This window comes from Mesoplodon mirus, assembly GCF_964341445.2.
Source record: "Mesoplodon mirus genome assembly, chromosome: 1".
Classification (NCBI taxonomy): domain Eukaryota; kingdom Metazoa; phylum Chordata; class Mammalia; order Artiodactyla; family Ziphiidae; genus Mesoplodon; species Mesoplodon mirus.
In genome coordinates, this window is record NC_138976.1 from 88,251,047 (window position 1) to 88,267,472 (window position 16,426).

Sequence of the window (16,426 nt, forward strand, 5' to 3'; positions counted from 1 at the left end):
TTTTTTCACACCATGCTATTTCCAAAATAAATGCTGCATGACTCTGTTACATTATTTTTCTAATCCATTATCAGTCAGTTCCAATGGACTAGTGCCTGATCAACAGAAAGTTTATCTTTTTTGCACACATAAACCCAAAGTTTAGATCCTAAATTTTTATAACTCAATATTCTAAAAGAGATACCTTCGAGGATCAAACTTTAAAGTAAATTCACAGCCTCTAGCTCTCTGAAAGCAAAAGCAACACACATATGCCAGCCACACAAGGATTAGAAATTTGTGCTGTCACATGCAGCTGAACTGTAGAGTTTAGGTCCATGTTATACAGGTGAAATGAATTTGTTTCCTTTTAGGTTTACCAAAGAAGTTTTTCTTTGTTTCCAGTGAACATCCTATTCTTTTTAACTTACCCACAAGTATTGCTTCAGGAAATCCCCCCTCCCAAAATCAGAGAAAGTGAGGCTGAAAATAACAATCTCAATACTGGATAATTGTGAACACACACAGAACAAACGAAATAAAACACAGATGAGCCAGAAGAATTGTCTAGATTGAAGGGGTGTGTCCAGAAATGGTCATCACTAGGTAGAGGCCTAGAGGCCTCAGAAGAGAGCATCTTAATCCAGAAATGGGGCTTCAGTTCTAAAGGCTCAGAAATTGGATTTTGTGAATATCCTAGACAGAGATCAGTTTCTCAAAAACAAAAGAACATCATACAAATTCATAAGAGACTAATGGAACAGCCAGAATGTTGCTCAGTAGATTCTTCCCTGTCGTGAAACCTACATGGGAAGCCAAATTCTGATGAAGAGATTGAACAATTCACATGTGCTCTGGCAATCAGAATACGGCTTTTGCATCTTAAAGGCCCTGAAGCTGTTCTCTTAGGTAGGGTCGAATTCACATGGACAGAGTTTTCTCCAATTTTATGTAGTTTTCTCAACAGCAGCTTGAGGAACATTAATATAGCCAAACGGTTTTTTCCATCTCTATGTTGGTTAGGGCTCAGAGGTGAGGACACACTATCAAAAAGCACCTTCTAACCCCGAGCATTCAGAGAGCAGGATACCACCTAACAGCACCCTCTTTAACAGAGGAAACTTTTCATTTAGACTTTAATAAATTATTGCCTATTTATAATTTGGTTTACCATAATGTGATTCTTTTTTAAAAAATCACTTTAGGCAGTGTGCTCAGCTGTCCTGCAGACCTGTCTTTTGCTTCAACAGTGTTTGGAATGAACAGACCCAGGGACGTTCCTTGCTCCAGCCTCTGACCACCCTCCAAACTTTTTTCCAGTCACAACCTTTGGAATCAGCCACTCAGCCGTCCTCGGCCTCCAGGACCAGCCAACACCATTTTTTGCTATTAGCTCCTTACTACCAATCAACCATGAGCTCCCAGATTCGTCAGAATTATTCTACCGAGGTGGAGGCCGCCGTCCACCGCCTGTTCAACATGCATTTGCGGGGGGGGGGGGCACTTACCTCTCTCTGGGCTCCTATTTCGAACCCGACGATGTGGCTCTGCATGGCGTGGGCCACTTTCTTCTGGAATTGGCCGAGGAAAAGCCCGAGGGCGCCCAGCGTCTCTTGAAAATGCAAAACCAGTGCTGGAGCCACGCCCTTTTCCAAGACGTGCGAAAGCCTTCTCAAGATGAGTGGGGTGAAACCCAGGACGCTATGGAAGCCGCTATTCTCAGGGAGAAGAACCTGAACCACGCACTATCGGATCTGCGCGCCCTGGGTTCTGACTGCGCAGACTCCTACCTCTACGACTTCCGGGAGAGCCGCTTCCTAGAGGAGCAGGTGAAACTCATCAAGCAGATGGGCGACCACCTGACCAACCTCCGCAGGCTGGCTGGTCTGCAGGCTGGGCTGGGCGAGTATCTCTTTGAAAGGCTCACCCTCGAGCACGAACAGGAGTCTCTGAAGTCCAGCGGCCTCTGAGGAGCCCCTCTGGTGTCAGAGCTTTTCCTGAAGCCTCGCTCTGCAGCCACTAGGCAGCTTTTTAACCGCCCTGGAGCTCTCTCCCAGGCCTTGGACCAAATGGAAACAATAAAGCTTTTTGCAGCAAAAAAAAAAAAAAAAATCACAAGTTCTATCTCTTCTAGAGAACATACTAATCACCAACCATCCCCCCAACAAAAAAATAAAATTACGCACATACCAAACATTAGTATATAGAATGCCTTTTAAAAATACACTAATGTTCTTAAGAGAATTAAAGATTTAGCCCACTGTGGACAAGCCCTATTTTATATTTTTTTCATTTTACACATCACATAGTGTGTCAAAAACTAAAAGTGAAAAAACACTATTGAAGAATGCAAAACTGTGTATCCTGCTTTGTACACTGATTTCTCCCCCAGTTTCAAAAGATCAAGATATATCAAGCATTAGAACAAGATTCTCATAGGTGAGGATATTATTGAAGATACAGCATTACAGAGTAGAGAGAATAAAGAGGTAGAACCAGGGCTTCCCTGGTGGCGCAGTGGTTGAGAGTCCGCCTGCCGATGCAGGGGACATGGGTTCGTGCCCCGGTCCGGGAAGATTCCACATGCCGTGGAGCAGCTAGGCCCGTGAAGCATGGCCACTGAGCCTGCGCGTCCGGAGCCTGTGCTCTCCGCAATGGGAGAGGCCACAACAGTGAGAGGCCCGCGTACCACCAAAAAAAAAAAAAAAAAAAGAGGTAGAACCAGAGGTGCCTGCCCTCAAATTCAGGGTCCCTTTGACAAGCTGTTCCATCGTCACATCTTTATTTTTTCTTTTTTTTTTTTTTTTTGCGGTATGCGGGCCTCTCACTGTTGTGGCCTCTCCCGTTGCGGAGCACAGGCTCCGGATGCGCAGGCCCAGCGGCCATGGCTCACGGGCCCAGCCGCTCCGCGGCATATGGGATCCTCCCAGACCGGGGCACGAACCCGTATCCCCTGCATCGGCAGGCGGACTCTCAACCACTGCGCCACCAGGGAGGCCCCATCGTCACATCTTTAAAACAGGACTGATGATATCAAAAGTGTAAGGTCATTTTTAGAGTTAAAGAAGTTAATGTAATGTGCTTGGCATATGCAGATACTCAATAAACAGTAGGTATCACAGCTGTCATTTTAGAGATACTTCATTTTTTGAGCATTTCCCTTCCCTTCTCCAAAACAACCCTATATCCCTTCAGTTAAATGAAGTTTAACAAAATACCTTCCTAACCCACAGCATCTACAGATAGCTTAGGGGAGTGTCTATATTCTTAACTTTTCCAGAAGGACACTAGTGTCTTTTGCATGGAAACAGGGTGGGTTAAAAAGAAAGAACCAATCAGTTGAGCTTCTGTTTTAATGAGAGAACTGGAGAGAAACCAGACTTCACCTTGACCAGGACATGGAGGTCAAGACTAAAAAGTGCATTTTTTTTTTTTTTTTTTTTTTTTTTTTTGCGCTACGCGGGCCTCTCACTCTTGTGGCCTCTCCCTTTGCGGAGCACAGGCTCCGGATGCGCAGGCTCAGCGGCCATGGCTCACGGGCCCAGCTGCTCCGCGGCATGTGGGATCTTCCCGGACCGGGGCACGAACCCGTGTCCCCTGCATTGGCAGGCGGACTCTCAACCACTGCGCCACCAGGGAAACCCTAAAAAGTGCATTCTTAAAGTGGAATTATCACAAAGTTCAGAGGTTGGTTTAGCTCCACTTCCTAATTCTATTTGTATTTGTTCTGTGGTGGCTTTCAAACTTTTAATATGTGTTTTCAGCAAATGCTCTTTTTAATCAAAATCTCAGAGGTAACATACAGCTTGGTGACTGTAGTTGATAATGCTGCATTGTACATTTGAAAGTTGCTAAGAGAGTAGATCTTAAAAGTTCTCATCACAAGAAAACAATTATTTGTAACTTTCTGTGGTGATGGATTAACTGGACTTAATGTGGTGATCATTTCACAATATACACATGTATCAAATCATTGTGTGGTACACCTGAAACTAATATAATGTTATATGTAAATTGTATCTCCATAAAAAAGTCTTCATGCCACCAAACAGAAGAGGACCTTAGTATGGCTTTAACTCAAACAGCCTCTCCCCTCACTGTGTTACTGAAGGCTTGAAGGGCGTGGGCAGGGGAAAGGGGAAGGAGAGGAAACAGCCAACACTAATTTGCATTTAACAACATACTTTCCTCTTTTATTTGCCTCCCACTTTTTCCTTTTTGCTTCTTACTGAAGTAAATATACCAGTAGGTCTTTCAGCAGAAAGAATAATCAATGAATAATAAACTCTATAAACAATAAACGGAACAATAAACTCTCAGTCTTTGTATATCTACATTTGTCTACATTTTACACTCTTTCCTGACCAATATTTTAGCTGGGAATGGAATCCCAGCTTGCTTCCCCATAGGACTTTGCAAAAATTATTTAATTGATATCTGGCATCTACTTTTTGCTGTGAGAAGCCTGTCATCAGTAAAATTTTCTACCTAGAAAAGAATAAGAACCTCACTTCTTTTTTCTGGTAGTTTTTAGATTTTCTAGGTATGGATCTGTTTTTCAAATCTTGCTTGCAACTTAGTGTTGCTTGCTATATTTGAGGAATCATGTCTTTCTTCAATTCTGAAAAAAAAAATTTCGGCTATAATCTCTTAGAATATTAACTCTGCCCCATTCTCTCTAATCTCTCTTAGAACTCTTATTAGACAAATGTTGGAGCTTTTAATTCTTTCCTCCATGCCTCTTAATTTCTCTTCTATTTTCCCATCTTTTTATCTCTCTGAACTGCATTCTGGGTGATTCTGTTAGAGTTTTACAATTCAGAAAAGTCTTTTCTTGAGAGATCTAATTACTGATTAACCTATTGAGTTTTACTTTATGCTGAATATAAGCATTATACAAAAAACTATAGTTTTAACCTAATTCCCTGACTATACCAAAGAGATGAAAATGCATATTCTTATGCAAATGTTCTTTTTGTGGTAGATGTTTCTGGAGATGTTCCTGATTCATATTCTGTATAAATAGAATCTTGCCATTTCAATCCTATCATAGTGACATATTGGACACTTGTGATAAAATGAAGCCAGGAAACATTTCTAATATACACGGAGACATATATTTTTCCAGTTAATTATCTATCCCATTTTAAAGCATGCTTATTTTTAAAGTGTCAAAATGTACTAATCCATACTCCAATTGTTTGGAAAACTTCATGAACAAGTATACTTCAGCAAGAAAAGACATTTGATGCCAGCCAAATTCTCTTTTTCTGTCACTATAAATGGCTTTCCTATTTTCAACAGTTTTTCAAAATCGAAGTCATATCTAAGCTGACAACTTCTTTGGCAAGTCTCAGCTAGATGTAATTTGAAACAGTCAAGGAAGCAAAGCCTAAACAATAAGGTTTTTAATGGGAATGATGACAGATCCTTAACTACTGTCATACTGTGTCTGACACCAGAAGACTTGAGAGGAAATTTGTTAAATAAATACTTGCAGTTAAAGGAATACACCTGCATTTAGAGTATGTGTTCTGTGTCATAAAAATATGTAAGATCTGAGAATTCAGTGATGTTAAACACTTAACAAAAACATACCCCCAAGGAATTTTTCTCTTTCACCTTCAGAATATTCTTTATCTATAGTCTGCATCCAAAGGTCATTAAAAGGTCACAAGGGATAAAAAAAAAAAATCAAAGTGCTCCTTTTAGCATCAGCTTAGTTCTATACAAAACAAGGTTGTTTACTTACTAAGTGAGAAGAAAATTCTAATGTGACCTTTTAACCGGTATTGCTTACACACACATATACACACATGGTTTGCTTTTACTAGAATGAGACTTTTTTACTATTAACACTGTATTGGTATTCATGTATTATGTATTCAGTATACATGAATATTATGTTTTAGAAACACTACAGATTGGGGGCTTCCCTAAGAAAACTAAACTAAATCACCAGGAAAGCTGAAATGAGGCTATACTTGACAGTTGGTTTAATATATAACAATTTTTGCTACTTAAATTGCCTAAGATTAGTTTCAGATAAAAATTACTATCTTTGTTTAGGCCTTTTATGTCTCAACAGGTAAAATACCAATTCTGATGTGTAAAACTCCTTAATTTAAATGAAAATTACTAGGCAACATGAAGAAAAATTAAGTCTGTGTTTTAGGACACAGCTAAACCCTCCAAACCCAGTGAATGCTTGCACAGCTATCATAGAGAAGAGGAAAATAGCAGGTGATTCTGGGAAGATGTGGCTTAATTATACCTCTCTTCTCCCCCACTACCAACTTCAATCTTCCTGCACTGAATACCTGCTCAGCTCTACAAGCTAGCAGGAGCAGATAAACTCTTGGGTTCTGTGCAAGTCCTAGAGGAGGGAAAGCTGCAAGATTGTCTCTGTCTTACATTGGTTAAGCACTTGAGACTAGAACTGAGGGTGAGTGTCATAAACTGGTAGATTCCAGGGAGACCACAGAAATGCAGAGACCTGTGTATTCCCAGGCAAGGTCAAGATCAACCCTAGAAAAGGGCCTGACACCCTGATCCCTAAAAGGCCAAGAAGGAGCACATGATGGACCCAGTCCTCCCTTTCCTTGATGCTGGCAAAACACAAGGAAACCAAGAAATTAAAAATAGAATTACCGAGCAGAAGCAAGAAGAACTACAACCCTGCAGCCTGTGGAACAAAAACCACATTCACAGAAAGACAGACAAGATGAAAAGGCATAGGACTATGTACCAGATGAAGGGACAAGATAAAACCCCATAAAAACAACTAAATGAAGTGGAAACAGGCAACATTCCAGAAAAAGAATTCAGAATAATGATAGTGAAGATGATCCAGGACCTCGGAAAAAGAATGGAGGCAAAGATCAAGATGCAAAAAAACGTTTAACAAAGACCTAGAAGACACCCACTTCAGACTTAGGGATACATACAGGCTGAAAGTGAGGGGATGGAAAAAGATATCCCGTGCAAATGGAAATCAAAAGAAAGCTAGAGTAGCAATACTGATATCAGATAAAAGACTTTAACATAAAGAATATTACAAGAGACAAGGAAGGACAGTACATAATGATCAAGGGATTAACCGAAGAAGAAGATATAACAATTATACATACATATGCACCCAACATAGGAGCACCTCAATACATAAGACAACTGCTAACAGCTATAAAAGAGGAAACTGACAGTAACACAATAATAGTGGGGGAGTTTAACACCTCGCTTACACCAATGGAAAGATCATCCAAAATGAAAACACATAAGGAAACAGAAGCTTTAAATGACACAATAGACCAGATATAGTTAATCGATATTTATCAGATATTCCATCCAAAAACAGAAGATTACACTTTCTTCTCAAGTGCGCACGGAACATTCTCCAGGATAGATCACATCTTGGGTCACAAATCAAGTCACAGTAAATTTAAGAAAACTGAAATCATGTCAAGCATCTTTTCTGACCACAACGCTATGAGTTAGAAATGAATTACAGGGAAAAAAATGTAAAAAACAAAAACACATGGAGGCTAAACAATACGTTACTAAATAACTAAGAGATCACTGAAGAAATCAAAGAGGAAATCAAAAAATACCTGGAGACAAATGACAATGAAAACACGACAATCCAAAACCTATGGGATGCAGCAAAAGCAGTTCTAAGGGGGAAGTTTATAGATACACAAGCCTACCTCAAGAAACAAGAAAAACCTCAAATAAACAATCTAACCTTACATATAAAGGAACTAGAGAAAGAAGAACAAACAAAACCCAAAGTTAGCAAAAGGAAAGAAATCATAAAGATGAGAGCAGAAATAAATGAAATAGAAACAAAGAAAACAATAGCAAAGATCAATAAAGCTAAAAGCTAGTTCTTTGAGAAGATAAACAAAATTGCTAAACCATTAGCCAGACTTATCAAGAAAAAGAGGGAGAGGACTCAAATCAATAAAACTAGAAATGAAAAAGGAGAAGTTACAACAGACACCACAGATATACAAAGCATCCTAAGAGACTACAACAAGCAACTCTATGCCAATAAAATGGACAACCTGGAAGAAATGGACAAATTCTTAGAAAGGTATAACCTTCCAAGACTGAACCAGGAAGAAATAGAAAATATGAATAGACCAATCACAAGTAATGAAATTGAAACTGTGATTTAAAACCTTCTAACAAACAAAAGTCCAGGACCAGATGGCTTCACAGGTGAATTCTATCAAACATTTAGAGAAGAGCTAACACCCATCCTTCTCAAACTTTTCCAAAACATTGCAGAGGAAGGAACACTCCCAAACTCATTCTATGAGGCCACCATCACCCTGATACCAAAACCAGGCAAAGATAATACAAAAAAAGAAAATTACAGACAAATATCACTGATGAATATAGATGCAAAAATCCTCAACAAAATACTAGCACACAGAATCCAACAACACATTAAAAGGATCATACACCATGATCAAGTGGGATTTATCCCAGGGATGCAAGGATTCTTCAATATACACAAATCAATCAATGTGATACAGCATATTAACAAATTGAAGAAGAAAAACCATATGATCATCTCAATAGATGCATAAAAAGCTTTTGACAAAATTCAACACCCATTTATGAGACAAATTCTCCAGAAAGTGGGCATAAAAGGAACCTACCTCAACATAATAAAGGCCATATACAACAAACCCACAGCAAACATCATTCTCAATGGTGAAAAACTGAAAGCATTTCCTCTAAGATCAGGAACAAGACAAGGATGTCTACTCTCACCACTATTATTAAACATAGCTTTGGCAGCCGCATAGCACAGGGAGATCAGCTCGATACTTTGTGACTGCCTGGAGGGGTGGGATAGGGAGGGTGGGAGGGAGACGCAAAAGGGAGGGGATATGGAAACATATAGAAAAAAAAAAAAAGAGAAAAAAAAAAATACACAAATGCAGGATTGAAAAAAAAAAAAAAAAAACATAGCTTTGGAAGTCCTAGCCATGGCAATCAGAGAAGAAAAAGAAATAATAGGAATACAAATTGGAAAAGAAGAAGTAAAACTGTCACTGTTTGCAGATGACATGATACTATACACAGAGAATCCTAAAGATGCCACCAGAAAACTACGAGAGCTAATCAATGAATTTGGTAAAGTTGCAGGATACAAAATTAATGCACAGAAATCTCTTGCATTCCTATATACTAATGATGAAATATCTGAAAGAGAAATTAAGGAAACACTCCCATTTATCATTGCAACAAAAAGAATAAAATACCTAGGAATAAACCTACCTAGGGAGACAAAAGACCTGTATGCAGAAAACTATAAGATACTGATGAAAGAAATTGAAGATGATACTAACAGGTGGAGAGATATACTATGTTCTTGGATTAGAAGAATCAATATTGTGAAAATGACTATACTACCCAAAGCAATCTACAGATTCAATGCAATCCCTATCAAATTACCAATTGCATTTTTTACAGAACTAGAACAAAAAATCTTTAAATTTGTATGGAGACACAAAAGACCCCAAATAGCCAAAGCAGTCTTGAGGTAAAAAGGCGGAGCTGGAGGAATCAGACTCGTTGACTTCAGACTATACTACAAAGCTACAGTAATCACGACAATATGGTACTGGCACAAAAACAGAAATATACATCAATGGAAAAAGATAGAAAACCCAGAGATAAACCCACACACCTATGTTCAACTAATCTATGACAAAGGAGACAAGGATATACAATGGAGAAAAGACAGTCTCTTCAATAAGTGTTGCTGGGAAAACTGGACAGCTACATGTAAAAGAATGAAATTAGAACACTCCCTAACACCATACACAAAAATAAACTCAAAATGGATTTGTGACCTAAATGTAAGACCAGACACTATAAAACTCTTAGAGGAAAACATAGCAAGAACACTCTGACATAAATCACAGCAAGATCTTTTATGATCCACCTGCTAGAGTAATGGAAATAAAAACCAAAATAAACAAATGGGACCTAATGAAACTTCAAAGCTTTTGCACAGCAAAGGAAACCATAAACAGGACGAAAAGACAAACCTCAGAATGGGAGAAAATATTTGCAAACGAATCAACAGACAAAGGATTAATCTCCAAAATATATAAACAGCTCATGCAGCTCAATATTAAAAAAACAAACAACCCAATCCAAAAATGGGCAGAAGACCTAAATAGACATTTCTCCACAGAAGACTTACAGATGGCCAAGAAGCACATGAAAAGCTGCTCAACATCACTAATTATTAGAGACATGCAAATCAAAACTACAATGAGGTATCACCTCACACCAGTTAGAATGGGCATCATCAAGAAATCTAGAAACAATAAATGCTGGAGAGGGTGTGGAGAAAAGGGAACACTCTTGCACTGCTGGTGGGAATGTGAATTGGTACAGCCACTATGGAGAACAGTATGGAGGTTCCTTAAAAAACTACAAATAGAACTACCATATGATCCAGCAATCCCACTACTAGGCAGATACCCTGAGAAAACCATAATTCAAAAAGAGAGATGTACCAAAATGTTCATTGCAGCTCTATTCACAATAGCCCGGAGCTGGAAACAACCTAAGTGTCCATCATCGGATGAATGGATAAAGAAGATGTGGCACATATATACAATGGAATATTACTCAGCCATAAAAAGAAACGAAACTGAGCTATTTGTAATGAGGTGGATAGACCTAGAGTCTGTCATACAGAGTGAAGTAAGTCAGAAAGAGAAAGACAAATACCGTATGCTAACACATATATATGGAATTTTTAAAAAAATGTCATGAAGAACCTAGGGGTAAAACGGGAATAAAGACACAGACCTACTTGAGAATGGACTTGAGGATATGGGGAGGGGGAAGTGTAAGCTGTGACAAAGCGAAAGAGAGGCATGGACATATATACACTACCAAACGTAAGGTAGATAGATAGTGGGAAGCAGCCGCAGAACACAGGAAGATCAGCTCGGTGCTTTGTGACCGCCTGGAGGGGTGGGATGGGGAGGGTGGGATGGGGAGGGTGGGAGGGAGGGAGATGCATGAGGGAAGGGATGTGGGAACAGATGTATATGTATGACTGATTCACTTTGTTATAAAGCAGAAACTAATTTAAAAAATAATAATAAAATAAAAATAAAAAAACTACAATGAGGTATCACCTCACACCAGTTAGAATGGGCATCATCAGAAAATCTACAAACAACAAATTCTGGAGAGGGTGTGAAGAAAAGGGAACCCTCTTACACTGTTGGTGGGAATGTAAACTGACACAGCCACTATGGAGAACACTATGGAGGTTCCTTTAGAAACTAAAAATAGAATTACCATATGATCCAGCAATCCCACTACTGGGCATATACCCAGAGAAAACCATAATTCAAAAAGACACATGCACCCAAATGTTCATTGCAGCACTATTTACAATAGCCAGGTCATGGAAGCAACCTAAATGCCCATCGACAGACGAATGGCTAAAGAAGATGTGGTACATATATACAATGGAATATTACCCAGCCATAAAAAGGAACGAAATTGAGTCATTTGTTGAGATGTGGTTGCATCTAGAGACTGTCATACAGAGTGAAGTAAGTCAGAAAAAGAAAAACAAATACCGTATATTAACGCATGTATGTGGAAACTAGAAAAGTGGTAAAGATGAACCAGTTTGCAGGGCAGAAATTGAGACACAGATGTAGATAACAAATGTATGGACACCAAAGGGGGAAAGCGGCGGGGGGTTGGCGTGGTGGTGTGATGAATTGGGCGATTGGGAGTGACATGTATACACTGATGTGCATAAAATTGATGACTAATAAGAACCTGCTATATAAAAAAATAAATAAAATAAAATTGAAAAATTGAAAAAAAGAATTACCATATGTAATTCTACATGTAATATAGATTACATATATAATTACAAATCCACATATGTAGATTAAATATGTAATACCATATGTAATAGGTTACCAACAATCCCACTTCCTGGGTATATATCCAAAGGAAATGAAATCACTACCTATATTCCCATGTTCATTGAAGAATTTTTCAAAATAACCGAGACATGCAAACAATCTACGTGTCTCTCAACAGATGAATGGATAAATAAAATGTGATATATAGGGGCTTCCCTGGTGGTGCAGTGGTTAAGATTCCTCCTGCCAATGCAGGGGACATGGGTTCGAGCCCTGGTCTGGGAAGATCCCACAGGTCACAGAGCAACTAAGCCCGTGCACCACAACTACTGAGCCCGTGCTCTAGAGCCCACAAGCCATAACTACTGAAGCCCGCATGCCACAACTACTGAAGCCCACGCACCTAGAGCCCATGCTCCGCAACAAGAAAAGCCACCACAATGAGAAGTCCATTGCACCGCAACGAAGAGTAGCCCCCACGTGCCATAACTAGAGAAAGCCCATGTGCAGCAACGAAGACCCAATGCAGCCAAAAATAAAATAAATAAAAATAAATTTTTTTAAAAATGTGATATATATATATTATAACACACACACACACACACACGCACACTAGAATGTTATTCAGTCTTAAAAGAGAAGGAAATCTTGCTATTTGCAAAAGCATGGATGGACTAGGAGGGCCTTACACTAAGCAAAATAAGCAAGATAAAGAAAGACAGAAATTACATGTTGTCATTTATATGTGGAATCTAAAAAAAAAAAAATTCAAACTCATAGAAAATGGTGGTTGCCAGAGACTGAGCGAGGGATGAGGGAAATGGGGAAAGGTTGGTAAAAGGGTACAAAGTTTCAGTTATAAGAGGAATAAGGTCAGAGAATCAAATGTATAACATGGTGACCATAGCTGATAATACTGTACTGTATCACTGAAATTTGCCAGGACAGTAAAACTTAAGTTGTCTCACCAAAAAAAAAAAAAAGGAAATATGTGAGGAGATGGGTATGTTAATTAGCTTGATGGAGGGAGGGAATCCCTTTACAATGTATACATTTATCAAATCAACATGTTGTACACTTTAAATATATTACAATTTTATTTGTCAATTATACCCCATAAAGCTTGAAAAAAAGAGTGAACTAAATATCAAATAAGTGTAAATAAAGAAAAATCAGGGGTAAGATATTAATATCTGAGAAGTTAAAATATGATATTTACAGTAAATAAGACAAATAAGCATATTAGTTGAGGTATTTTAAGAATGTGACCGATCTAATAGAAAAAATTACAAAGGATAAAAATCAATAAACTGAATGTATTGGGTATACATGTCTGACATACATGTGATATATATGTAATAATTTTTATAGAGAGAAAACCTTATATTCCTCAAATATTGAGTGTTTGTTTTTTCAAATCTCCATGAAATATTTTTAAAAATTAATCTGAACTTGTTAAAAAATTAATGAATTTTTAACATCTTATTTGTACAGAACATATTCTTTGTTCACCAATACAATTAGAAACAAATAATATTAAATGATCGAAAAAGCTTTCTATATATGAAAATTTAAAACACACTTCTTAATAAACCTTGGAATGAAAACAAAATCAAAAGGGAAATTTCAAGCTATCTGGAAAACAATGCAAGAGAAAACAGCCCATAAAAACTCCGCTGAGAGAACACAATAGCACTACTCAGAAGAAAACATTCATTCAAAAGCCTCCATTACCACAAAATAAGAATAAAAAGGAACTTGGTACTCATCTTGAAATATTAAAAAAAGAAAGAAAGGAAGAAGAAAGAAACAAAATAGCAAGGAAGTTATACAAGTCTAATTAAGGAAAAAGAAAAATACTATAATTAATATAAATAAATTCAAAAACTGATTCTTAGAAGGAATTTATAAATTAAATAAGTCCTTCATGAGTCTACATAAGGGAGAATAGAGAGAAGAAAAAAACAAGCTTACAAATGGAAAAGGAAACAATCACAGATACAGAAGAGATTGAAAGAATTATAAGACAATACTGCAGACAACTATACGGTAACAAATTTGAAAATATAGAGGAAATGAAAAAAAACGGCAAAAAATGACCCAAGATGATGTGAAAACTTCAATAAACTAGATTGCCGTATAATAGATTTAAATGGGATTAACAACTCATCATTGAAAAACAGCACCATGAACACATACATTTACAGCTCAGTTTTATTTAGCTTTTAAGAAGGTGTTCTTAAACCCTAGCAACAAACCTTAACAATTTTTTTAAATTTTTAAATTTTTTATTGGAGTATAGTTGATTTACAATGTTTTGTTAGTTTCTGCTGTGCAACAAAGTGAATCACTTATACAGATACATATATCCACTCTTTTTTTTAGATTCTTTTCCCATATAGGTCATTACAGAGTACTGAGTAGAGTTCCCTGTGCTATACAGTAGTTTTTTTATCAGTTATCTATTTTATATATAGTAGTGTGTATATGTCAATCCCAATCTCCCAGTTTATCCCTCACCCAAGCTTTCTCCCTTGGTAACCATAACAAACCTTAAAAAATTTAAAAGAATGGAAATCATACAAAATATGTCTCTGAAAATAATGAATTAAACTAGAAATCAACAGAAACATTTTTTAAAATCTCCAAACACATGGAAATTAAACAACACACTTCTAAAAGCCTATGAGGGAGTCTCAATGTAAATTAGAAAATATTTTGAATGAAATGAAAATGAAAATACAACACATCCCAAATTAATGAGATATTACTAAAGCAGTGTTTAAAAGCAGTGAGAAATTTATAGCAATAAATTTTTATATTGGAAAAACTGATCTCTAATCAATAATCTAAACTTTCACCTTAAGAAGCCAGGAAAGAGAGCAAAAGAAATCCTAAGCAAGTAGAGGAATGAAATTATAATAAAGGTAAGAGCAAAAATAAATAAAATTGAGAACAGAGAAGCAATAGAGAAATTTAATGAAACCAAAATTACTTCCTTGAAAACATTATTAAAAGGGATAAACCTCCAGAGTAAGACTGACAAAAAATAACTTTTTTAAAAACACAAATCACCAATATCAGAAATGGAAAAGAGGACATCACTACAGACTCTGCAGACATTAACAGGATAATAAGGGAATACTACAAATAATACCAGACACATACATTTGACAACAACAAATACAATGGACCACTTTCTCAAAATCCACAAATTACCAAAATTTGCACAAGAAGAAATAAATAATCAGATTAGTTCCTGTATTAGTTGACTAGGGCTGCCATAAGTAAGGACTACAAATTGAGTGACAAACAGTAGAAATTTATCGTCTCACAGTTCTGGAGGCTACAAGTGCAAGATCAACGTGTCAATAGGGTTGGTTCTTTCTGAGGCTTCTGAGAGAGAATCTGTTACATGTGCTCTCCGAACTCCTGGTGGTTTGCTGGCAATCTTTGGCATTCCTTGGCTTGTAGAAACATCAGCCTATCTCTGCTTTCATCTTCACATTATGTTCTCCCTGTGTGCACATTTGTGTCCAAATTTCCCTTTTGTTACAAGGACACCAGTCATATTGGATTAGAGGCCCATTCTACTCCCCTATGACCTCATCTTAACTAATTACATCTTAACTAATTTCACTCTGATTCTAAACAGGTTTACATTCTGAGGTACTGAGGGATAGGACCTCAATGCATGAATTTTGGAGAAGATACAATTCAACCTGTAACAGTTCCATAACTATTGGGCTGGCCAAAAGGTTAGTTTGGTTTTTTCCATCAGATGGCTCTAGTAGCACTTAGTAGTGTTTAACCTCATTCGAAACAATTTTGTTAGATTGTATGTGAAAGCTGTCATATCAGCGTGCATTTAAAAAAAAGACTAATCAAAATTGGTGAATTTTTGTGTAGCCATTTTAATATTAAATATGGAAGAAAAAACATTTTTGGCGTATGATTTATTATTTCAAGAAAGGTAAAATCGCAATGGAACACACACAAAAAAAGATTGTGCAGTGTATGGAGAAGGTGCTGTGACTGATGGAACATGTCAAAAGTGGTCTGTGAAGTTTCGTGCTGGAAATTTCTCGCTGGATGATGCTCCACGGTCAGGCAGATCAGTTGAAGTTGAGAGCGATCGAATTGAGACATTCATTGAGAACAATCAATGTTATACCACATGGGAGATAGCTGACATTCTCAAAATATCCAAATCAAGCACTGAAAATCATTTGCACCAGCTTGGTTACGTTCATCACTTTGATGTTTGGGTTCCACATACGTTAAGCGGAAAAAACCTCACTGACCGTATTTCAGCATGTGATTCTCTACTTAAACGTAATGAAAACATTCCGTTTGTAAAACAAATTGTGATGGGCGATGAAAAGTGGATACTGTGCAATAATGTGAAACAGAACAGATTGTGAGGCAAGCGAACTGAACCACCACCAACCACACCAAAGTCCGGTCTTCAGCCCAAGAAGGTGATGTTGTGTATATGGTGGGATTGGAAAGGAGTC

The 16,426-nt window shown here is 37.5% G+C and overlaps 1 pseudogene across 1 annotated transcript; it reads left to right on the forward strand.

Annotated features, from left to right (window-relative positions):
• The first annotated feature begins 1,352 nt into the window (after positions 1-1,352).
• On the forward strand, positions 1,353-2,168 carry LOC309803023 (ferritin light chain-like; annotated as a pseudogene). Its single transcript has one exon. The product of its transcript is annotated as a ferritin light chain-like (transcript).
• Positions 2,169-16,426: the final 14,258 nt, after the last annotated feature.